Source organism: Pipistrellus kuhlii, unplaced genomic scaffold, assembly GCF_014108245.1.
Source record: "Pipistrellus kuhlii isolate mPipKuh1 unplaced genomic scaffold, mPipKuh1.p scaffold_m20_p_6, whole genome shotgun sequence".
In the NCBI taxonomy this organism is placed as follows: Eukaryota; Metazoa; Chordata; class Mammalia; order Chiroptera; family Vespertilionidae; genus Pipistrellus; species Pipistrellus kuhlii.
Window position 1 is genome coordinate 13,268,717 of NW_023425562.1, and position 24,555 is coordinate 13,293,271.

Consider the following 24,555-nt stretch of genomic DNA (forward strand, 5'->3'; position numbering starts at 1 on the left):
CTTCTAAACTGCACTTTCTATTTTCTGGATTTTTAAGTTTCTCATATTTGTCCACAGTTGGGAGATCAGCCCCATAATCCTCACACAAGTTTTAAAATGCAATCAGTTCCATTTCCAACCCCAGAGCTTGTTCTCGGTTTCACAGCTTGTAGCCTCTGCCAGGAAACTAAGCAAACGTTCCTTCTTTCAAAGCAGGTGCAGCAGCCTGACAATAATCCAATAAAAAACCTATTAGCTGGGTCTCCATGACACTCCCGGTATCCATGGGACCCACAATATCTTTAATGTAGATAATAAATCCAGACCATTTCCTCCTGCAATTGCTCCCAATATGGCTCCACTCCTAGGACTGTTCCACTAACCTTTTGTTGCTACATTTTCTCATGAATGCTGAATCACTCTCTAATCTTTGCCATGAAACATGTGCGGCCCCACTCAGTGAAACAGATCAATCTGCGTGTGTCAGCCAATTGCAATGGCCTACTGGGCCATGTCTGTAGATTGCAAACAGCAGGCCTAATACTGACCAAGTTGTAAATTACCAACTATGGTTTGGTGGTTAAGTGATGATGGATAAAGCAAGAAAATGAGAGGAGGTTTGTGACCATTGGAGTCACTGCATTTATCTCTGACTAATCCTGAACATGTAAGTTCCATAGTAGCGGGTCAGTATGTTAAATAAAAATTCAAGGAAAATATGTTTTATTTATCCCACATATTGCTTTTTCCTTAATATTACTGTTAACATACCTCATTTCAATTCAGAAATCTTCTTTTGCAGGCTACACTAAAAGACCGAACTTTCCCTTCACCTGAGATTCAAGGGTTCCATTATCAATAGGCATTTTCTCTACAGCAACCCAGGCTCTCTTTGTCTCCATGTTAAAAGTGACTAAAGAGCCAGGACCAGTTTGGCTCAATGAATAGAGGGTCAGCCTGCGGACTGAAAGGTCCTGGGTTCAATTCCGCTCAAGAGCATGTACCTTGGTTGCGGGCACATCCCCAGTAGGGGGTGTGTAGGAGGCAGCTGGGCAATGTTTCTCTCTCATCAATGTTTCTAACTCTCTATCCCTCTCCCTTCCTCTCTGTAAAAAAATCAATAATATATATATTTTTAAAGTGACTAAAGAAGCAAAATGTCTCACTGTTAATACCCATGATGCTCACTGTCTCATCCCACCATTCACTGGCAGCAGAAACAAATTTCCTCTTGCTTTGATAACTCTCATATTCCTAGCACTTAAGGATAGTACCTAGTGTTTAGGAAATATTAATTGAAACAATAAAATGATATGCTTGTGTGGTTTTGCTTTAAAATGATATTCTTTTCCTCTAATGCATTTATTTACCCAGTCCTTAAGACCCTGCTTGAACTCTAACCCCTCCTGGAATATTTTTCTAGGGTATTCTTGACTATTTTTACCTCTTTTCATTAAAGTCCAATTATGTTTCTATTTAACTTTTGATTTTGAAAATGTTAGATATTCAAGAATTGTTAGATGGATCAACTATATTTTTATGAATAAAAATTCTGAAGCTAAATAGAAAAATATCACTTATCCAAATTTATAATAGTACATCACAACCAAGTTGGGGTGTTTCCACAACCCCAACTATAGGCATAACCTGGTCCCATATGCACTGGAACCCTGTTACTCCTTAAAGGTTTGTGAAGGGCTGATCCTTCCATACTCACAGGGCAGATTCTCTCTTATATTTGGTTGAGATAGTTAAATGGCATATTTGTTCTTAGCTCTAGACTACAGAACTGTGCAATCAACCTTAGATAATAAAAAAAAGTTATTAAATTTCTCTTTGTTTCATGTTTAATGAAAAGTTGAAGTCACCACAGATTTCTGATGATTTGTCTTAAATCAACAAAACCATCTGGGTTGCTATTACATGTCTTGCAAGCTACATCAAATCAACAACCACTCAGAAAAATAGTTCTCCCAGGAAACCATTTCCATTCACTAATTCTTCTGCAAAATGTGACAAAAATATTGTGATAAGAATCTGGAAAAACAAAGAAATAGGAAAGAAAAATGGGGGTCATTTTATAAAACAAGAAAGAAACCCTCAAAAAATTCTACTGACCATATCATCTAACCCTCTATTCCCTGGAAGAAAGTGTCGTAAGAAACACAGGAGGTCTTATGCTCATAAACAGATATTGTCTCGTGGAAAAAGTGCTAAATAATAAGACAGGTTGCCAAAATCCTAAATCCAGCTCCATGAAAAACTGGTGGATAGATACTCTTACAATTGTCTGAGGAGTAGTGAGTATTATGAATATTATGCTTCTGATAAATACTGAAAAGACTGTGGCTGTGTCTTTTGGCAATACACCACGATCTATTTCCTCTCCTCCTATGATGAAGATAAGTTACAATTCTGAAACTCCCAGCAATTAGTCACACGATCATTTGACTAAGATCTAAGCCAATGGAAAAGGAATGAAAATAATCTGCATTACTTCCACCCTAAATTCTAGTTATTAAAAACTGCTTTGCATAGTCTCCTCTATGTTCTTCTCCCTTTCAAGTGACAGCAACACCAAAACAACCTTGGAAGCCACAGGCTGAAGATGGCAGAGTTGCCATTTACCTGAGCCCCCGAATGACTGTGTCAAAAAGAGCCACCCTGCCAACCTAAACAGGAGCCCTACACAGTTGTTATTATTATTCATTTCCACTGAAATTTGTGGGCTATTTATTACTGTAACTAATTCTAACCAATAAAAATAATGTTCATGTCATAAGATTGCTATGAAGTACAAATTTACTTTATAAATTATAGGAAAATATAATTCAGTTCAAAGGGGAGATAATTTGTCAAAATTACATATAAGCAAATTGTCTTTTAACCCTGACTTTGCATGTTTTTTTAAAAAAGTACCAATATATTTATATACTGATATTACTGTAAAACAATTCCTTAAACTAATAAATTGGAATAAAATTTAAATCTAAAAGTTATCAGGTAATAAAAAAAACCCCACATTCTTTGTTTTTTTAAGAGTTGAGGAATAAATCAGATTTGAAGCCTAATTATATAACAAATTCTCCAGTCTTCATTCAGATTGGCTACTGTAATTCTTAGCCAAAAGAAAGAACTAGACCTCAAAGATCTAATAAAAAAAGTTTGTGCAGAGCTTCAAGGATTTATCAGCATTCCTTGAAGTCTCTAGCTTTTGACAAAGTATCAATAGAAGGAATTGCTTCTCAGTTCTTCGGAACAGAATAATCCATGAAATAAGACTCTAACAATATTTTTTTTGTTTATACCCTTACCTGTAAATGGGTGATGCATACCATAGTCAGGTATGCATCATTCCAGAAGGTCAGAATTTACCAGCTAACATTATGATAAATAAATTCTATGAAATTTATAGTCAAAGAATATTCTCAATTTTCTATTTCAGTCAATGATATCACTATCAGGTTTTCAAATTTCAATTGGAATCTTGATCAATTGTTCTTAGCTTCCTGCTATCTCTTAGTTTCATCATTTATCTCTTATTTTCAATATCCAACATATCAGTAAACATTTTTTTTAAATTATCTTTATTGTTGAAATAATAAACAATATTTCCCCATTGGCCCCTTCTGGCCCTCACCTGCTCCCTGCCCCAGGCAACTCCATGCCTAGAGTCCTAAACAATATCCCCAGTGCTCTTTGCTCAAACACTTTCCCTCTGTGATCCAGCTACCAAAGTAGGTGACCTAATATAGTTGCATTATATAAAAATAATTAGAATAGTTACTGTTCACTGAACACTTACAAAGTGTTTTGGAATCTATGCCAAATACTCAACATGTACTTTTTAATTGTATTTCTTCAACCACTTTACGTAGAAGATATGCTTTTTTTCTCCACATAAAAGACTAGTGACTAAGCCTTATAGAGGTTATATAACTTGTATTTACTGGCCGTCTTCAGTGGTAGCAACAAAATTCAAAATTTAAATCCTGACCTATTGGACTTCTGAGCCTGAAATTTTGGTCATTATATTAAAATGCCTTTAAAATAATAATAAGTCCCTTGTTTTACTTATAGATCTTTCAATAGAGGTTCTTGACAGGACTTGTTGAACTATTTGACACATATATTTCATTTTAATTTGAAATTTTTCAAAGTAATTAATAGTAAGAAAGCAATATTGATGTGTCAACTATTCAATTCAGCAAGTACTTCTGAGTGTCTATTACCACTCTTCCACACACTAAATACTAAGTGCCAAATTATTTTTATTGTTAATGTGGCAAAACAACAGTATGCTTCATGTGGAAACCTGGAATTCAGACTTGCTAATGTCTTATATAAAAAGATTCATAGAAGATTAGGTTGGGTAAGTTAGCTGAGGACGCATTCTGAATGGCTTCAAAAAATATTGATCTACATCCTGAAAGCAACAATGAAAAGTTTTCTAAACAGGCAAGTCATGTGAGCCAAATATTAACTTAGAAGTGTTCATCTGGTGAGAGGGTCTGGGATGTGCTGACGATGGGACTCTGAAACCAGATAGCAGTAAGAGTTCTTTCAATAATGTGTGTATAAGGATAGTAAAAGGTAGCAGGTAAAGTTGAATACCTATCATATGCTTATGATATACCAGAAATGGCTAGAAACTTTATATACAAAATTTCACATTCATTCTTGTAAAAAGCTAATAATTCTCTTAAGTTATTGGTAGGGAACTTAAAACTCTGAGAGCTTAAATAGTATCTAAAGTTATAAAAGTAGAGGGAGGAAGGTAAGACATTCCTATTGATGTTTCAAAGACATGTACATAAGGATTGGTGTTCAAGTGTGAGAGTACAGGCTAGCTAAAAATATTTGCAAGTTTTGAATCCTTTGATACTAGAAAATGGGGTGTTGTCATTTATGGGTGAAAGCTAAAGCAAGTACAATGGAGCCTCTTCTCTATTTATTTACTATACATCCTACAGCAATTTTCTGATAACTACCATTTTAGTAATATTCCTTCTATTCTTAATTTTATCATATTTGTTTCCAAATGATAATTGTCTATCATTTGGATAGACCAACCTCCTCAAACAATAATTTGCCACTACCAAGAGTTAAAAAAAAAATCATTGTATTTTTATTTCTAGTTGAATATTCATGGAGTGGATAGCAAAATTTGAGTGCATAAATTTAGTACAGGGAACAAAAAGAATTATAGGCATTGCACAGAGTTTGTAAGATTATTATTTCTGTTTCTATTGTTGTTTTGCAAAAGTGATTGCAAGTTTAGAGACTAATTGTAGGTCATTATTCCTCTTTATCTTTTTTAAACTTTTTTTTATACACTTCATTTTGTATCACTGGGCACCTAGTAAATGCTTAATAAACACTCATGTCTGTTGCTTTTGGAGAGTACTTCCTTCAATTTATAAATGTGCTATTTCTTCTTCCTCAAGAAGGGTCAGTTACAACTCTCACTTTGCAAATGGAAAATGTCAAAATAGTCATCAGATAGTTGAAAACAGAAACCCACTTCATAGAATCTCAATTGTGTAGTATAAAAGGGAAGATAAACATCTTAGTATTTTACTCCTATCCACCCTGTAGGCCAGGCTTCTGCCTTAAGTGCAAGGCCAAGGAAGAAAATAAATAATTCTAGTTGTTCCATGCTTTGTCCAAATGAGGTTAAATTTCCCTTAAGCATGTACAGAGTTTTATATGTGCCTATAAGTTTTCTTATCTGTGACCACAGTTTGCCCTTATAATAGCCCCAGGAGATGAGTAGGCAGGGATTACTATCCCCATAGTACCCAGATAAGTTCCAAGTTCAAGGCCCTGGCCTAAAATCACACACCAGGGTACTGGCAAATCCAGGCTCTGGATAAACTGCCCATCCATCTCCTTTCTCCTGAAGCAGACAGCCTCTGAGGCTGCACTAACATGTTTCTCAATTAAACTTATCCACATTAATTGCAGCTGTTTTCCAAGTCCATGGACGGGTAGTGAATAGCTGCTCTTAACCTTAAAGAGGAATGAGCATAACCACAGAGAATTGACAACGGGAAGCATCTTTCAGGCAGTTTATAACTGAGGCCAGGCCTGCATGTGCTGTGACCAATAGAAGGAGTTGGGCAATTACCTATGATGTTAGCCCCTGTAGATAGGCACTCTCCCAAACCCCTCAGCTCATGTTGTCCTTAGAAGCATTTCCCTCCTTCTCTTAGTCTGACTAATTATATGGTTAGTCCTGTAAGGGCAGGTATAGGGTCTTCTATGTCCCAGATAACTGGACTGATTGGCTCAATGGTGTTAATGAGCACAAGGGTGTCATTTAGGGTCACAGAGAGGGAAAAATCATCTCTGCTAAACTGGAAACTGCTCAGGGTACCTGTTTACAAGGGCAGATGGGTGAGTGTGGATGCCCCTTAACAGCTATCCCTAATCCCTAATGGGTCAAACGCAATCTGTTCTTCAAGGTACAGTTAGTCCCACCTTCCCCATGAAGGTTTCCAATCAAACTCCTTGACACCTTTTTAGTCCCAAGTCATAGCCTACCTGAGAGACCACTGAGGAATCCAGGACTCCCCACACTGGCTCTAGTGCCTGTGAATAAACGGGGGTGGGGGGAGAGGGTGACATAACCTGCTGGGTTTGGTCTGGGAACTGAGCACAGAAGCACTGAGTATGCACCACCAAGGAGGGCTCTAGAGAAAGGGAGCATCCTGCAAGGAGGTGAGAACTCCCAACAGTCTGTGAAAACATTGTATCTTTGAAAAGTCTGCTGAAAATGATACTAAGTTGTGTGGCTTTGGAAAACCAATTTTTGTTTGTACACTTTGACTTCTTCACCTTTAAAATACAAATAATGGTTGTTGTCCTGTCTCTCTTGGAATGAAATGAAAGTCAGGTGAAATGACACATGTGAAAAGCCCTGGGGTAGATGTAAGTTATTAATATCTAACTGGGTGGCTACATTGGAAGAGAATGCAGCTATCTGAACATGAGTGTGACATCCATGTGAGTCATTTATCCTGAACCCTCTTTCACCCAGGGCCACAGTTTCTATATATGAAATCACCAGGCAGGTGCAATTATGATTGACAAAAGATGGTCCTCTTCACCTTTCTTTCTCTTTCATCTTCCAGAATTTTGGATCTAGGGAATGGTCAAATGGTCAGAAGACTCAACTTGAAAATGCTCTGTATCTCTTTTATGTTGAAAGACACATTTTGCTCTTCACTGTTTCTCAATGTTTAGACATAAAGAGGGGTTGTTGAATACAATTTGATGAATAAATGAAGTTGCAAACCAACAAAGACTTGGAATTGGTTCATTAATAACTTAGCAATTTATACCAAGAATGTATACAGGTCCTTTAGGAAATAGCTCCTCTTTCTTGTCATTTAGATCCACTAGTTAATTAGTTTTTCTGCCTGGCTGACTGTCAGTCAAGTTGCCTACATTGTATATATAATCAGCATGTTCATAAACGGGGCCAAGTTATTCATTGAATCTGCTTCAGTTCATGGGCAATGTGAGTGAACCAGACTGTATGTACATAGTTCCTCTGGGTTGTTTGTTTGCTAGATTACCACCTCAGAGAAAGCCAGGTTGTATCTGTCTACAAACATCCAAAGACTGGACTGTTTAGGATGTCTAGCCAAACAACTCATGATTCAGTGGCATGTATCCATTGCTTGACTGAATTTCTGGTTCTCTAATGGAACTGAATGGTTAATGAACTTTGATTGGCTGACCCAATAATGCTAGGGAGACAGATTATTATTTTTTCATAAAAATATATTTCTTTCTTGAAAAGAGCAATTTTTCAAGATTAGTTTTAATAACCTTTATGCAGCCAAGGGTAATAAAAAAAATATTGGTTTGGGAGCATAGAGATCTGTACTCTAATCTAGTCCTACCTCTATCATTACCTATTTGACCTTAAAAATTTTTTTTCGACCCCATATTCCTCTTTCTTTCTAGGAGGAATCACCACATTTCTTCTCACCTATCACTTCCAGCCTCAATTTTATCATTTATAAATGAAACATTTGAACCAGATTTCAAATTTAGATTTATGAACTTCTGATGCTATACCCATACTGGCCTCCTTAAAAGAGAACTAGTGGCCCAGTGCATGGGTTCATGCACATTGAAAGGAAACTAATTAGAAGAAATATTTTAATATCATTATTTGCCCTTTCTCTATAATAGAGGTGTCAACCAAATTCATGATCAACAATGACAGATTGAAACATATGTGTGCAATTGGTGCCAGCGAGAGCTTTATAAGTATCATATGCATGCTTAGTCAACATTAATTTTTAAACTGCCAGTGTGCGTCATATATACTGGCCAGTCAGTTGGTCAGTCAGAGGGATGGATGGTAGGTCACATAGCCATCTTATCTAATAAAAGTAACATGCAAAATGACCATACCTCCGCTATAAGCAGAAGCCACGCCCACCAACCACACCCACCAGACAATCAGAGTGATTATGCAATTAATCCCAACCAAAATGGCTGCGGCAGAGTTTTGGGTTTCCCAGGCAATGGAAGAAGCCCAGCTTTCCATCTGCCCTTGCTGGTCTAAGCCTCCACTCAAGGCTACAAAGTTTCAATTATAGAAGTTAAGCAAATCCAAACAGAAATGGGTACAGCTACTGAGTGAGCAGGAGGCTTGGCTCCACTCCAGGCTACAAAGTTTCAATTGTAGAAGGTAAATAAATCCCAGATACCAGGGCCTCCACTTGGGTCACCAGAGGGCTTGGACAGCCTTCAAACCACCACAGGCCCCTCTCTCAGGCCATCCCATGCCCCAAGGGTTCCCCCACCCTGATCAGGGATACCCTTCAGGGCAAACCAGCTGGCCCCCACCCATGCACCAGGCCTCTATCCTATCTAATAAAAGGGTAATATGCAGATTTACCATCACTCCAACATACAGGATCAACATAGCTGCCCCCATGTGGTAAAAGATGCTGCCCCCATGTGGACACAAGATGGCCACCACAAGATGGCAGAAGGGGAGGGCAGTTGGGAGGCACCAAGCCTGCAAGACAGGGCAGTTGAGAGGGACCAGGCCTGCAAGGAAGGGCAGTTAAGTGTGACCAAGCCAACAGAGGAGGGAAGTTGGGGGCAAACAGGCTGGCAGGGGAGCAGTTAGATATCAATCAGGCTGGCTTGGGAGTGGTTAGGGGGTGATCAATGTGGCAGGCAGAGCAGTTAGGGGCAATCAGAAGGCAGGCAGGCAAGCAGTTGGGAGCCAGCAGTCCTGGATTGTGAGAGGGAAGTTGGACATCCCTTGAGGTGTCCCAGATTGGAAAGGGTGCAGGCTGGGCTGAGGGACACCACCACTCCTTCCCCCTCATGCATGAATTTCATGCACCAGACTATATATATATTTGCTTATATAGGCTTCAAGTATCCAAGAACCTGTTTCTCATCTCTATTTTAGATGGACTCATAATCTATTATGAGACAGATTCTATCTTAGAGAAATAAAGAGTGCAGACAAGGCTTCTCAAAGTAGTTGACACTTAAGCTACATATTGGACTAAAGGTGTTAGATTGGTGGAAAAAAAGAAAAAAAAAAGAGAGAATAAAGGGGTGAGGAGTTTCCAGACCAGAGCATGAGCAAAAGCATAAAGATAAGAGGAATTGCAGTGTTTCTACAGACATGGATACGGCTCTGCTCACCTTAAGTGTGAACTGGGAGAGGTGGCGAGAGTTACATCTGGATAAGTAGGCAGTGCCTGTGGTGTGATGGCTCATACTTTTTCAATAAATGATAAGTTTTACTGTTTCTCACAACTTGTTTTGAGTGATGGCAAAGACCTTCACAATAAAGCCTACTTCCATAAGCCTGGAAATCCCAGATGACTCTGGGACACGAAACTGTTGCCAATGTGCCATGTGGCTGGGAGGGAAACGGGGTTTGTGTTAAAGCAGGAATGCCGGTTAGGCAGCTGTCACAGCAATCTAGGTGAGAAATGAGGAGGACCTACACCAAAAGGCAGTGAGGTGGGTATGCAAAAGAAATTATTTTCCTTGGCAAGGCCATTACCTGAGCAATCACAGGCGAGGGCTTTGAAGGGCAGTTCAGTTCTCCCGTGCTAATTTAGGACTGCGGTAAGTAGGGGTATATTTTACTTTATTTATTTTTTAAACTAGCAGTTACAAAAACATGTCAAAGCTGCACACCAATTAATGAGACCCTGCAGGCCGGGCTGAGGTCTTATTAGAGGCTGTAGGAGAGCTGTTGGCATGGCAGCCAAAGGGAGGCTTCTAAGCTCACGGTGGATTCCTAAGTGGCCTATGTCCATGGCAAAACTGTTTTCCTTACTCCACAGTCAGCCAGCTCACAGTGGTGTTGTCTGAGAACTCATAGGACTGAGATTGTTACCCTGGCTTTCACCAGCCATCCATTCATGTTCTCGGGGAGAAAAGTATGATGTACAGAGCACAGTATAAGGGAAAGAGCAGATGTGAAGGGAGGTAACTTTTGAGACCTGCCTGCTCACTTACCAGCCCTGTGCCATTCCCATAAGACAAGAGCTAAGCTGATTCCCAAATGCTGTCAGAGTTATTAGTGGTGTCTCCCCTAAGCCTACTCTCTTCATCCATTGAAAACTTTCTCTACACCGCCTCCTCCTTCCCCCAATGATCCTTCCTTGTATAGCCACTATTGATGGGAACTTTTTACTACATTCAGATACCTCCCCAAGCCCTTTCAAAATCTTGCAAAGGTTGTGGTTCACATTTCAAAACCTCCCAAAATAATTTCATTTCTCAACTGAATTTTGACCATACAATGCTCCTGACATAGCATTTCCTTTGGCTCATGTCATGAATAGTTTTGGAAATGCTAAAATAGGAATCATGGAAAAGAAATTCTGTGATCAGTTCTGGCTCTAACACTTAGTATTTGACTTCAGTTATCTATTGCTGTGTAATAAATTACTTCAATACTTAGTGACTTAAATTAACATTTATCACCACAGTTTTTGTAAGAATCATAAGGTCAAGGCTCTGGCTCAGACTCTCTCATGAGCTGCAATCAAGATGTTGGTCAGAGTTACAGTCATCTCAAGGCTCAACTGGGGAAGAACCCGCTTCCACATTCACTCACATGATCACTGACAGGATTCATTCCCTTAGGGTTGTCAGACTGAAAGCCTGTTTCTCACTGGCTGTTGGCCAGAAGCTGCCCCATGGTCTTTGCCAAGTGAGCCTCTGCATCATAGGAAGCACACGAGAAGAGTCAAAGGAAGAATAAGCTAGAGAGAAGTCATAGTAGTTATGGCCTAGTCTCAGAAATGGTATCTTACCTGTCACCTTTTCCATATTCGATTTGTTAGAAGCAAGGTATCAGGTCCAGCTCACATACAGAGAAGGGTATTATAGAAGAATGTGAATACCAGGCAGCCAGGACTCAAGGGAGACCAGTTAATATATAGCTAATCATAACTATTCCTTAACAATTACAGGATCTTCCTTCTTCATTTAGAAGATTATCTGATTTCCATATGGAAAGATAAAACTGATATTCTATAGAGTTAAATGTGCTTCCCAAGATCACATGGTACCAGGTGTGAGAATCCCTTAGTTGAGACTCAGATCTTCTGAATGTTAGTTTGGTGACCCCTCAACAGAGATCTGTAAGAAACTAAAGCAATCAAACAAAGTGGGAATGTTCTAGAAAGCATAGCCCACGGACACAGAACAGTGTGAAGAAGGCTTGGAAGGGGTGGGTGCAGGGTGGAGGGGATCAATGGGGGGAAAAGGAGAGGATGGGTGACATCTGTAATACTTTCAACAATAAAGATAAATTAAAAAACAAAAATCATAAAATGATAGCTATTCAAAGTTACATTTTATTGCTATAATTTCTTTTAATAATAGTGTTAATAGTGCTTATGTGTAGGGTCAATTAATTGTTTAGATGAAGTTTCTTTTTACTCCTTTTTTCCTTGCTTTGGTGGTGCTCTTGTCAGCTTTGGGGGATGAATTCATGTCCTTCTTGAAGGAGCCCTCAGGGAGCCTTTGGAACCAGAACCTTGTCTCTCCTCTTCCCCCTGTTTCCAGAGCTTTTACTTGGTATTTCTGTTCCCATTACACATGTACTGGTGTTTACTAATCTTGAGTTGATCCTGTGAAGTTTTTTCTTTCTCATTAGTGGCAATGCCTATTCAACCTACAAGAATTCTGCTTCCTTGTGAAGCAGTTCTCATGGGTAATGAATGGATGGAGATATTGCGGAGACCCAAACATTCTGCCATATCACCTATCCACACCCTACCTGTCACATGAGATAGAAGGACCCACCACCTCTGCAGACTTCTGCAGAATCCCCACCCCTGGAGTGTCTTCACAGACACCGGAAACCTTACCTTGCTTAACCTCAGAGCTATCATTTAAAAACATTTTTTTTCAGAATCCACTTTTTTAAAAAGCAACTCATAGGATTATCTTTGATTTTCAAACTCACACACTCTAATAGATGAGATAAATGAAGCTAGGGATGGTTAAATCCATTGGCCAACTTTAAAACTAAGAACAAACAGGAAATAAGCCCAAGGTGTATCTGATTCCAAAGCCCAGACTTATGTGTTTTCCCCCCACATCACCAAACATTTCCAAGTGTTTGTTTATTCTTCAGCATTTTCTAGGCAGCACTGAGAGAGGAAGTTTGCATGATCTGTAGCCTCAGTGCCTACATGGTGTTTAAATTAGTGCCATGCACTGCTCACTGCAGGTACATTTATCATTTCACCATCCCTTCTGAGATCGTGGAGAGCAATGTCTTGCCTTGTACTCTCCTCTGCAGCCAGGGCAAGTCCTCCAGTGTATTACAGATGTGTTGTTGATGTCTCCTTACCCTCACTGTCACCTCGAGAGTCCATGAACCCAGGAGGCAAAATCAGGACTTCAGTGAATGCAGGTAGAAAATATGATCTTGTCTTAAAGATGAAATACCTAACCCCACTCAGCCAATAAGTAAATGGCTCCATGTCACACTCTCACTGAAGGAAGAAGGAAGTAGGAGGCCCAATGAATGTCCAATGCATACAAAGGATGTTTCCTCCTACTGAGGACCTCTCTTTACTTTGTTATAAATCATCTCCTTCACATGTCAGAGAAGTCAACCTGTTCTTTTATGTTCCTTGTTGAAAGCAGTTTATCCACATGTGTGAGGAAAGAAGAACAAGTCGTGCTTCTGGCTGGTCTTCACATTTCCTCCTGGTATATTTTGTTCCAAAATATGTGTTCTTCCCAGAGTCTGACATAGTACCTTTTCAGTCTGCTCATTTTAATCTTATCTCGACCATAAATATTAGCCACGCTAGGCTGTGTATACAATTAAAGTGTTGTTTATAGAGCTTTCTATCACAAACAGAATAATAATCAGTATCATTCTGTCAGTTCACGTTGCCAGCAAAAGTCTTCTTGATATTCTCCCAAGTTTCTCTCACATTCATTCACCTTGTCTCTACATCTTGGCTCCTCATTCCCTTCCTTCCTGAAGTAATTGAGAACAGGAATCTCCCCGTCAAGTCAGTTCCTTGCTCTTTTGCCAAACGTTCTTTATTGGACTCATGCATGTCCCCAGAGTTTACAATAAGCCGGAGATTCACTGAATCCCAATTTAGTATTTCCTTTGCCACTAAATCCATCTCTTTATTACAGCTCAGCCTTAACAGCATGCATTGGTGCCAGAAAATATAACATTATCTCACAGCCCATGTGCAAATAGGATAATCTTTGAAATATTTTGCCCTTTCTCCAGGAGCTATAAAAGACTAAAAAAAAAAAATATTCTGCTCAACTCAATGTCAGCCTCCTCACTCCAGCTGCGCCGTCTCCAGTTACAATAACCATCATGCTCATTACAGGTCAAACCTGGTCACAGATTTACTAATCGCATACAACCTTGTGATCACACTTCAATTCTCCTTGTGTAAACTTTCAAGAGTATTTAAGTAATCTGTAGTAAAATATGCAAAATGGTTTGACATTTGTCAGCATGGGCATTAAAAAATCTTCACTCACTGAAAATGACTCAAATACATAGAAAATTGAAGTCAGACCACACAAACTCCAGACCAGTCAGTTAGAAACCAAGATCAGAATCTAATACAGGATTTGATACTAGGGAGGTGGTAGCCTCTGGGTCCCTCTTGGGTACCTTGCCTTTTTGCTCTGAGGTGGCTCAGCCATTCCTTTGGGAATCCAGTCTCCCATCTCATTCCACAAGGGAAGAGCCTTCCTGCCCCCAACGCTCAACAAGGCTTCTTCACATGTGTGTTTGACAGGATCAGACTCCTTGGGGATGTGAGATTTGGTCTAGAGCTGGACCACTACGTACTCATAACATGTCATAATATTTCTCCCTTGAGTGCAATTCTCCCAGCTGGACTTGTGCTCAAAGAGCATATGGAAGCAGTTGCTAAGCATCTTATATACAAAACATGCCTATATGCATAAAATTTGGGAAATTTTTCAAGGATATAAAGGAAATAAAAATTTAAAACTTAAAAGCTGTGAAGAAAACAAAAAAGAAACAACTGTTTTTATTTTTATATGTCTTCTGGATATAAAGTCAGTTGGTCAGCTTAGGAGGGTAAAATTGATTATACAATATTTAAAATACTTATAAAATTCTCAATTTTTGTATACTAAATGACACAAAGTCTCCCAGATCACTTTAGAAAATAAATTATTTTTAAACAGAATGAAGAGCCACAGGGATATAAAGTACAGCTTAGGAAATACAGTCAATAATATTGTAATATCTATATGAGCTGTCAGATGGGTACTAGACTTACTAAGGTGATCACTTTGTAAGTTATATAAAAGTCAAACCACTAAATTGTATACCTAAAACTCATATAATATTGTATGTCAAATATAATTGAAATGTTTTTCAAAGAAAAAGGGAAATGAGTCTTAGATATACAAAAATTCTAAATATTCTTTGGGTGACTTTTATAATTTTGCATTTTATAGCTAGGCCTTCATTCCCCATGCACAACATTTGGTTGGGTCCTACATGAAGCAAATAAGATGACATGGAAGAACTTCATAGTAAATAAAATGTATTTAAATTAGTCAGATACTTCCACTAAAATGCTGCTTCTTTATTACTATCTATAGTAATCTGTGAATACAGCTTCTATCAAATTCAACAAGCTGTGAGCATCTTTTTTTTAAAGAGTCTGAATTTTTTTTAATATGCTTTATTGATTTTTTTACAGAGAGGATGGTAGAGGGATAGAGAGTTAGAAACATCGATGAGAGAAAGACATCGATCAACTGCCTCCTGCACAGCCCCTACTGGGGATGTGCCCACAACCAAGGTACATGCCCTTGACAGGAATCAAACCGCTCCATCCACGAGACAAACTGGTTTTGGCGAGCATCTTATGTAGTATGTCAATAAACTTACATGTTTTCATTATGGGTCTAAGTTTGGGGGCATTTTTAATCACAGTTGCCAAAAGCCAGGGTGCTACTGCGCCAGCCAAGTTCCTACAGAGCAGATGATAGATTTTTCTCTTTACATACAACATCATGGCATCTGCAAATAAGGTCAGTTCTATACCCTTTGTCCCAGTATTTATTCTTTTATTTCTTTTTATTTCCTTATCTCACTGGCTAGGACTTTGAGCATAATACTGAATCAAAATGTTAAGGGAAGACATCTTTACCTCCTGATATTTCATTAGTCCTTCTTTTTACATAACATATTTGAAGATTGCAGAACAAACCACCATTCAATTTGGTTTATCTAGGATTTCTTCTTCATTCAACTTAGATTACGTTTTGGCAGGAATACCTCAGACACGGTATTATGTCCTTTTCAGCACATCTTATTAGGAGGCACAAGTTGCTACCGTGTTTCCCCGAAAATAAGACATCCTCCGAAAATAAGACCTAGCACATGGAAAGATAAGATATCCCCTGAAAATAAGACCAAGCACAACTTTGGGATAAAAAATTAATATAAGACACTGTCTTATTTTTGGGGAAACGGTAGGAAACAGGGTAGTAGTGATGTCAATTTCAATCACTTGGTAAAGTTATTGTCTGACAGGTTTTTCTATTGTAACATCATCTTTTCATTTGTAATTAATTAATATTTTATGGAATTTTGAGACTATATATAAATCCTATTAATCCTCAATGTTTAAGCCACTATCTTAGTTATTCATTGATAATCTGGCCTCAACCAATTTTATGATAATGGTTGTCAAACGGTGATTTTTGAGGTCTATATTTTCTTCTACAGTTAATAATCTGCTTGTTCCTGTAAAGAGCTTTACCATGCATTTGTTTATTTTATAGCATTGTGGATCTTTATATTCTTATTTCACTTCATTGGGTATAATTATTAATCACCATGATTAAGTTAGAGCTTAAAGTGTTCCAAATTTGACCAGGGAGAGCCCCTTCAGGCTGGCTCCTGTATCCATTCACTATGTCATCATCATTCTCTGAGCATGTCTTTACTGTCTTATACAAGGTATTTCAGGCTTATCTTATCCTTTCCTTCCCCAGTCTTGGAATCAGCCATTTTTTTTAGAAGTCCAAGTTCTCTTTAGTAGAGGATGGAATTAAAAACCAACATCTAGTGCTAGGTGTGGCTATTGTTTCAAGAGTTTTTGATAATTTGTTTTTAATTTAGTCTGCAAGACCTAATCTTTTGTTGAAAAATTTATTCTTGTATTAAATTATAACCACTGACATGTCAATTTGTCCCATCAGATTTTTGTCCTTTATTATACTCCTTTCTTGTATATTTTTATTATTACGTATTTCCATCTCTTACCTTGTCATGTATGCATGATGTTGTTTTGTTATTTTACTGGTTATCCCGGAGATTAAAATATACATTATTCTCTAATGAGTGTATAAAATTAGCAACTGTATAAAATTTTAAAACCTCATAAGACATTAACTAAATATACTTCTCTCCCTCTCCTGTGTTATTGTTTTCATGACAATGTAGTTTTCAGTTTACATATATTTCAAACCTCACACTACTATTGTGTTAAATAATAACATTTTAGTTATACTTACCCATATATTTACCCTGTTCAATGCTCTTTATTTCTCTCTACAAGAATTTCCTCTGTCTCAAAAATTTTCATTAGTATTTCTTTCAGTACAGGTCTTTCTGTAACAGTCTCAGATTTTTTTTTTTTGTCTAAAAGTATTTTTATTTCACATTTATTCTTGAAGGTGTGTTAGTGGATTTAGAATTCTAGACTGAATTACTTTTAGGTATCATTCCACTATTTTTAAAGGTCGGCTTCTAACTTATTATTCCTACTTTGAAGGTAATCTGTGTTTAATCTCTGGGATGTTTGCAAATTTTATCTTATTTTCAATTTTATACAGTTTTACTGTGATATACCAAGTGTTATGGATTGAATGATGTCCCGCGAAAGGAAGGAAGGAAGGAAAGGAAGGAAGGGAGGAAGGAAGGGAGGAAGGAAGGAAGGAAGGAAGGAAGGAAGGAAGGAAGGAAGGAAGGAAGGAAGAAAGAAAGAAAGAAAGAAAGAAAGAAAGAAAGAAAGAAAGAAAGAAAGAAAGAAAGAAAGAAAGAAAGAAAGAAAGAAGAAAGAAAGAAAGAAAACATGCTGAAGCCCTTATCCCTAGTACCTCAAAATGTGACCTCATTTGGAAACAGGATCTTTACTGAGGTAATTAGGTTGAAATGATATCATGAGGGTGGCTCTAATCCAATATAGTAACTAGAGTGCAATTGGGACACAGAGACAGCACACCAAGAGGGTAGATGATGGGAAGACAGGGGACTAGAATGATGCCTCTACCTGCCTGGGAGTACTTGAAGCTACCAGAATAAAGAGGCACAAACAGATCCTTCCCTGCCAACATCATGATTTCAGACTTACAGCTCTCAGAGTGATAAGACAATAAATTTCCATTGTCTTAAACCACCCAGAATATAGTACAGGTACTCAGTTACAGTAGCCCATGGAAACTAATAGACCAACACATGATTTTCTTCATATCTGTCTTTCCGATTTCTTTTTGCAGAACTGTCAATCCACTCATACTGCAATGTAGTTATCCTACTTAGGTACTATAGTACTGATGGAGAGATGTAAGATTTGATGTCTTTATCAAATTTGGGGAAGTGTTTACATTTTATCTATTCACATATTCCTTCTACTCTACTCCCCCTTTTTTGTCCTTCTGAGATACCAGTATATGTTAGACATCTTCACTATGACCCATATATCTCTTCTATTTTTCTTGTATATTCTCTATTCTTTTTCTCTGTGTGCTTCAGTCTGGGAATTTTCTAATATCTATTTCTAGTTCCCTAATTCTCTGGTCTATTTGCCTGCTGGTAAAATACATAAATTTATTAAATTATTCATTTTATTTATTACTAGAGGCCTGGTGATCAAAATTCATGCATGGGGTAGAGGGTCCCTCAGCCTGGCATGTACCCTCTCCAACCCAGGACTCCTCAAGGAGTTGTCCTAAACCGGCAGTCAGACATCCCTCTTGCAATCCAGAAATGCTGGTTCCTAACTGCTTGCCTGATTGTTCCTAACTGCCTCTGCCTGCCAGCCTGATTGCCCCTAACTGCCTCTGCCTCGGCTCCTGCCACCGTGTCTTTGTCTAGAACATATCTGGTCTAATTAGCATGTTACCCTTTTATTAGTATAGATATTTCTTAGTTTTAGTACTTCTATTTCCTGTTTCATAGATCCCAGTTCTTTGGTTACGTTATCTATATTTTTATCTTACATATAGTGATCATAATTATTTTAAAGTCCATATCTTATTCTAACCTATGATTCTCTTCTTATTATCTAGTATTTGCTTGGGGGTGGGATTTCAGTCATTCAGTCTTGTTTTTGGTTTACATGGTAACTTTTGACTGAATGGTAAATATGTCTTATAAAAATTCTAGTTAACTCTATATGATGTCACCTTTCTTCAGATAGACAGAGTATTAGTGTATAAACCTGATCCAATTGGGGCTCACCTATTTCAGATTAGACTTTACTTTTGTTGTATAACCTTCTGGTATATCGTCATGAAGCCTGGGATGTTCACCAGGGTGGCTCCTCCTTGGTGGGCTCTAACTGCTATACCTTGACTCTTATTGCATGAGAATGCCAAATCTCTGCTAAATTTCTGGCCTTCAAGTGGTAGCTTTTGCATGATTTTTGAGAGGATTGCCCCCTCCTCTTTCCGCCCCCCCCCCCCCCCCCAATTTGTACTACTTCCGAATTAACAAATGTCTTAAGGGAAGTTTTCAAAAATTTTCAGGTTCACCTCTCTTGTGGTTTTCTTTCCTATGGTATCTTCCCGCTTCAAATCATGGCTGTTGTGGTATATCTGAACTCCAAGTTTTATCTCCCTAACCTTGTGAGCTTGCCAAAAGCACTAGGCTGCCAACTTTCTGTTTGGCTTTGGTGCCATGATCTGTGAATAAGCAAAGGCCCTTAGGATTAAAAGCAGCCATAAATCCAAACTCACTTCAGGGCAACTCTTCAGGATCTTGAACCTCAGTGCCTGGTTGCTTTAGTTGTTTTCTAATGCTTTCAAAGAATTGCTTTGTTTCTCCCCATCCCCGCATCTAACTCACAGTGTTTCTGTGGACTATAATGTGTGGTATCAGCAGTACTATCACAGGCAGAAATAGAAGTGTTTTATTATTTATTTTTTGAATCCTATTACAAGAGAGATGATAATATGTGCCTTGTTCATCCTATAGAAGCTCTGAAGTTATTTACCCTAGAGAAAAGGAAATTGGAGGAAAGGAAAATTATTAATTATATATTTAATAATTTATTCACCAGATCTTCATTGAGTACCTTGTTTTTTAGAGGTTATTCAGCTCAAATGCAAAGGGCCAACTATAGTTATTATACCTATATTCCTAACTGTGCAGGGGGCCCACATCCCTAGCTCCCATGTTGTTCAAGGGTCAATTGCACTTTTTTTCTTTCAGTAATCAGAATCAATCAGATTCACCAGTAAAACAAATGTATTTCTGTGCCTGTTGATTCTGGGGCATAAACGCCAGATGTCACCTCTACTACCAGGTCAAATCATTGTTGTTTCCCCTAGTGAGAACAAAGATTCTACATCAGTAGGATCCAAGGTTGTAGGCCCAGGGGGTAAAGGTTTTATATCATACACTATCTGAACCCCCTTCTTCTAACCCAACCATGTGCTCAGGAGGGTCCAGAGCAGACACAGGGCAATGTATAAAAGAGGGGAAACTCCCACTTTGAAAAAGGTTTGTGATGCTTGTCCTCTATAGGCCAGAGATGATGGTGGGAGATGTCATTGACATGGGCTCTCTAATTTCAGATGGAATTATGTGATTGAGAAAGGCAGGGTCTGTGGGCAGCAGAAACAGAGCAATACCCAGAATGTGGCACAGTCTCTGGGGGATTGTTACAGGTGACTAATTGATGATGCTATTCTTAGGAATAGATGGACAGCTTACCCTAGCAGTGCTTTATCTTTATTTGACAGTGCTTATCAGCACTTTCCAAATGGGAAGAATTATTTAAGAAAGTTCTAAGAAAATGGGAGTAGAAAGGCATTAGTAAGGATAACTTAGTTTTAACTGTGACTATACTACTGAATCTGGCATAATCATGAGCAAGAGACATCTCTTGGGATTTTAGCTTTTGTAATTTTAAAATGAGAATAACAATATGATTTAATATCATAATAAGAGGTAGCATAAATGGAGCATCTGCAATGTTCCAGACACGCTTTTAAAGACTTAACATGCCTTATCTCATCCAATCCTCTTATGGAATGGGTTATATTATTAAACCCATCTTTCAGATTAGTCAACTAAAACAGAGATGTGAAAAATCCATCCAAGCTTCAAAATCTAATAAGTGTCAGTCCAGGGTTGTAAAGCCATGCATGTTATGCCACTAAGTCCATTTCAATGTCAGTGGTTTTCCTTTCCAAGTTTGCTATGTGATATCACAATGGCCCAGGCTGATCCCCCAGAAAGACCAATTTTAGGGAAACAAAAACCAGTTTTCTGCAATTGTTCTGATTGTGTAACTTAACTCAGGTGGACTAATTTGGCTGTAAATTCTTTTACCAGGCAGCCATGCCCCACAGGCTTCTGGGCACAAGAACAAAAATAACTAAGTGCATAATGATCACAACGGGGACAACTTGCCCAAACATATCCATGTGCCAGAGCACACGGGAGAGGAAGAGAAATAATTTCCTATCAACACCCCTAATCATTCCAGAAGACTACTTCATAATGACTGCCAAAGCAGAAACAGGATGACAGGTGGGTGGGAAGGCTGGGGGTTATAAGGCATCCCAGAACAGCTTGGCATCTTAGGAAAGCACTGGCATGAGCCTGAGACACTCACTCTAGTCCTGTCTTCACTCTGAACTGCTGTTCACATTGAACTTGCCATAATCACAAATTGGTAGGGCTAAAAAATCATCATCAGGTTACAGATGAGAATATGGAGGCCCAAAGAAGTATAGCCAATGCAGAGCTCCACTGACCTGAGTACCCAGATACTCCTGCTGTCCACACTGCACCCATTGTGGGCTCAGCCCCTCCATCATTCTGAGCAGAATAGAAATAACCTTGGTGCTAAACCTACCTACTACAAATAATTTGATAAGATCAAATGAGATAATATATGGAAGTGTTTTTTAAAGTATAGACTGGGAAATGCCACAGCTCTGAAGGTTTGGGGATGTAACTTTTCCCTTCTCATGGGGTCACCATCTCCACAATCTTCAGCAAAAATGTCCTAGGGTCCAGAAACAGACGTGGTATTTTAAGTGAGATATGCATCATTTAAGGTCAATCAATGAGTTAGAACTAAAAAGGATAAAATGTAAGTACAGGAATTTTAATTAGTTGGTAAGGGGGAGGGGGGAGAGAAACTTTAAAAATCTACTTGGTAAACCACAGAGCATTCTCCATAGGGACAGATTTACCACTCCACTGCCTCATTTAAACCCACACCAGACAGAACATTTAGAAATGCACCACGTGGGGTGATCCACCTTTAGCAAGGTGAGCATGCAAAGTGTCCAAGTTGGGTGTTGTCTGTTGGTTTGTCTTGTCAGCTCTTAAAAGTCCCTGGATGAACTGGTCATCCCTCAGGGCTTCAGTTGGACAAGTTTTAAATAACAGTGGGTTTTGCCCACATGGACTTATTTACTGCATTGCCACTTTTCTCTAAGCTTTCATTCAACGCCAAAGACTATACCCAGTGCTGTTTGTGTATTACCTCATTTAGCCTGATGAAGTAGGTTCTACTGTAATCCTCATTTAACAGGTGCAAAGCCTGAGGTCCAGGGAAGAGCCAGTAAGTGGAGAAGCAAGGATTGAAACCAAGATAGTTGAAATGAGCATGTGCACTTTTAACACCCTGCCATTTGCCTTCTGGTGTTCTATTGGATTATTTCATTGTCTTAAGCTACCATTTCAAGCCACCTGTTCAGGAAATGAATGTCTCAAGTTGCATTTCAATGGCACAATATTTATTTTTACAAATATTTAAGAAACTCCAGTGCTGATGAAAAACCGTTTACTTTATATGGCTTTAGAACTAAAAACTAGGCTCAATGGCTGAACAACATTTCAACTTAATATGCAATTAACTATTAGGCCAGTATGGCAAGCAGAAGTTATTATTCAAACAGAGGTTGTGAGGGACCATCTGTCAAGCATTACTGCCCTGGGGGAGGGGCTTTCTGTCATGATGTCCCTAAAGTTGTGGCAATGCAGATATTTCACAATTTGATGACAAACAGATCTGAGTCAAGGCAATCATGGCCTTTCATATGCCTGCACACTTATTGTGACTTAACCAATTTACTATAGTAATACTTTAAAAATAAAACTAGTTCTTGTGACTTGAGGAATCGGCTTTCTTGGGCCCACTCTCTTTTAGAGCCAACATTCTATCCTTTGTCTGAAATCTTTCTTGATCCCAATTACCAAATGCAACTGTCCCTTCCTCATGAACCCTCTACAGTCCTATTTCCTCCACAGAGCTTCTCTGGCCTGCCCCAGGCTATCCCCGGCCTCAGCACTCTCTGCTCTGACAATTAGTGCATTCCTGCTTACAAGGAGCATATTACAGGCACTACCCAATTGGAGAAGTCAGTGACCACTCAAACAAGGATAGCAAGAAAAGGCATCAGAAAGGAAAATGTGGCCTGAGCTAAATCCTAAAACACTAAATGTTAGCCCAGGAGGAAGGGGAATACGGAAGTCTGATCTTCTGATGGAACTCAGTTAGCATGGAGGCTGGCACTTTATAGATGCTCAAACACATTCATCAAAGGAAGGTCAAATAGAGGAAGGGAGAGAGGGTAAAAGGAAGCAAGCAAGAATTGTCTAGGCAACTTTGTGGCATGGTGAGGAGACCAGACTAATGAGGAAAATGTACATTTGTGTTGAACAGTGGGTATTAGGATAAATGAGCAGTATAGGGTCAGATCATAAAGGGCCCAGAAAGTATGGAGGAGAACTTGAGTCTGGCTGCAGATACAGTTATAATATTCTGAATAGCATTCATGCTTTTTTGTGACTTCTTTATTAGACTGCAAGTCATCTGAGAATATTGTTCTCAGTTTATCCTGCTTGCTAGCCTCAGTTTATTTAATTTAGTGTGCACATTAATTACATGAAAAATAAATAAGCAAATGATTAAACCATTCTCTGCTTGAGTCATTCTGGAGAAAAATCAAATTTTTTTGCACCTTGCTGACATTCTGGTGTTAGCCACATTAGCCACTCTCACAAATAAAGGTGATATGAATATTTCTCCAACTTGGACAGGACAAAATTTAATTTAATGAAATTTCCCCTCCAGAAGGTATTTATCATTAGATCAATCTCACCTCTCCAAAATCCTCACTCCCAGGCTACACTGGTAGCCAGTTTTTAAGACTGAGTCATACTCTTGGACGTGAACTAAAATAGAAAGCTTAATAATCAGAAAATTAAAAAAGGTACCCAGTCCATGACAAAACATGTTATTAATATGTGTGTATGTCAATTTTTAAAATGTTTTTATTGAGAGAGAGAGAGAGAGAGATGGAGTGAGGAGAAAGTGGATGTGAGAGAGAAAGAGAAACATTGATGGGTTGCCTCCCATACATACCCCAACCAGGGACCAAACTTGAAATCTGGGCATGTGCCCTAACCTGGAATTGAACTGGTGACCTTTTGATGCAAATGAGATGCTCAACCACATCTACCAGGGCAGTTTTATCTTCTTCTACATCAATTATAATGCATCTTTCAAGAAATATGCATACTGAATTTCAGTTTTGTAGGAGAGCAGAAAGAGATAAGGAGGGAGAGGACTTGGTCAATAGGCCTAACCTTTGTCACTTACTGACCCACCTTACAGAAATAAGGATTTCTATCTTGAAAGATAGAAGGTTAATTGAAGAAACAAATAATTAAAGGGCTCTTAAAAGGAAGAGGAAAAAAAGAGATGTCTATGATTTCAAAGGACATAACTAAATTCACTTGTTAGAAATTGTAGACACATCCATATT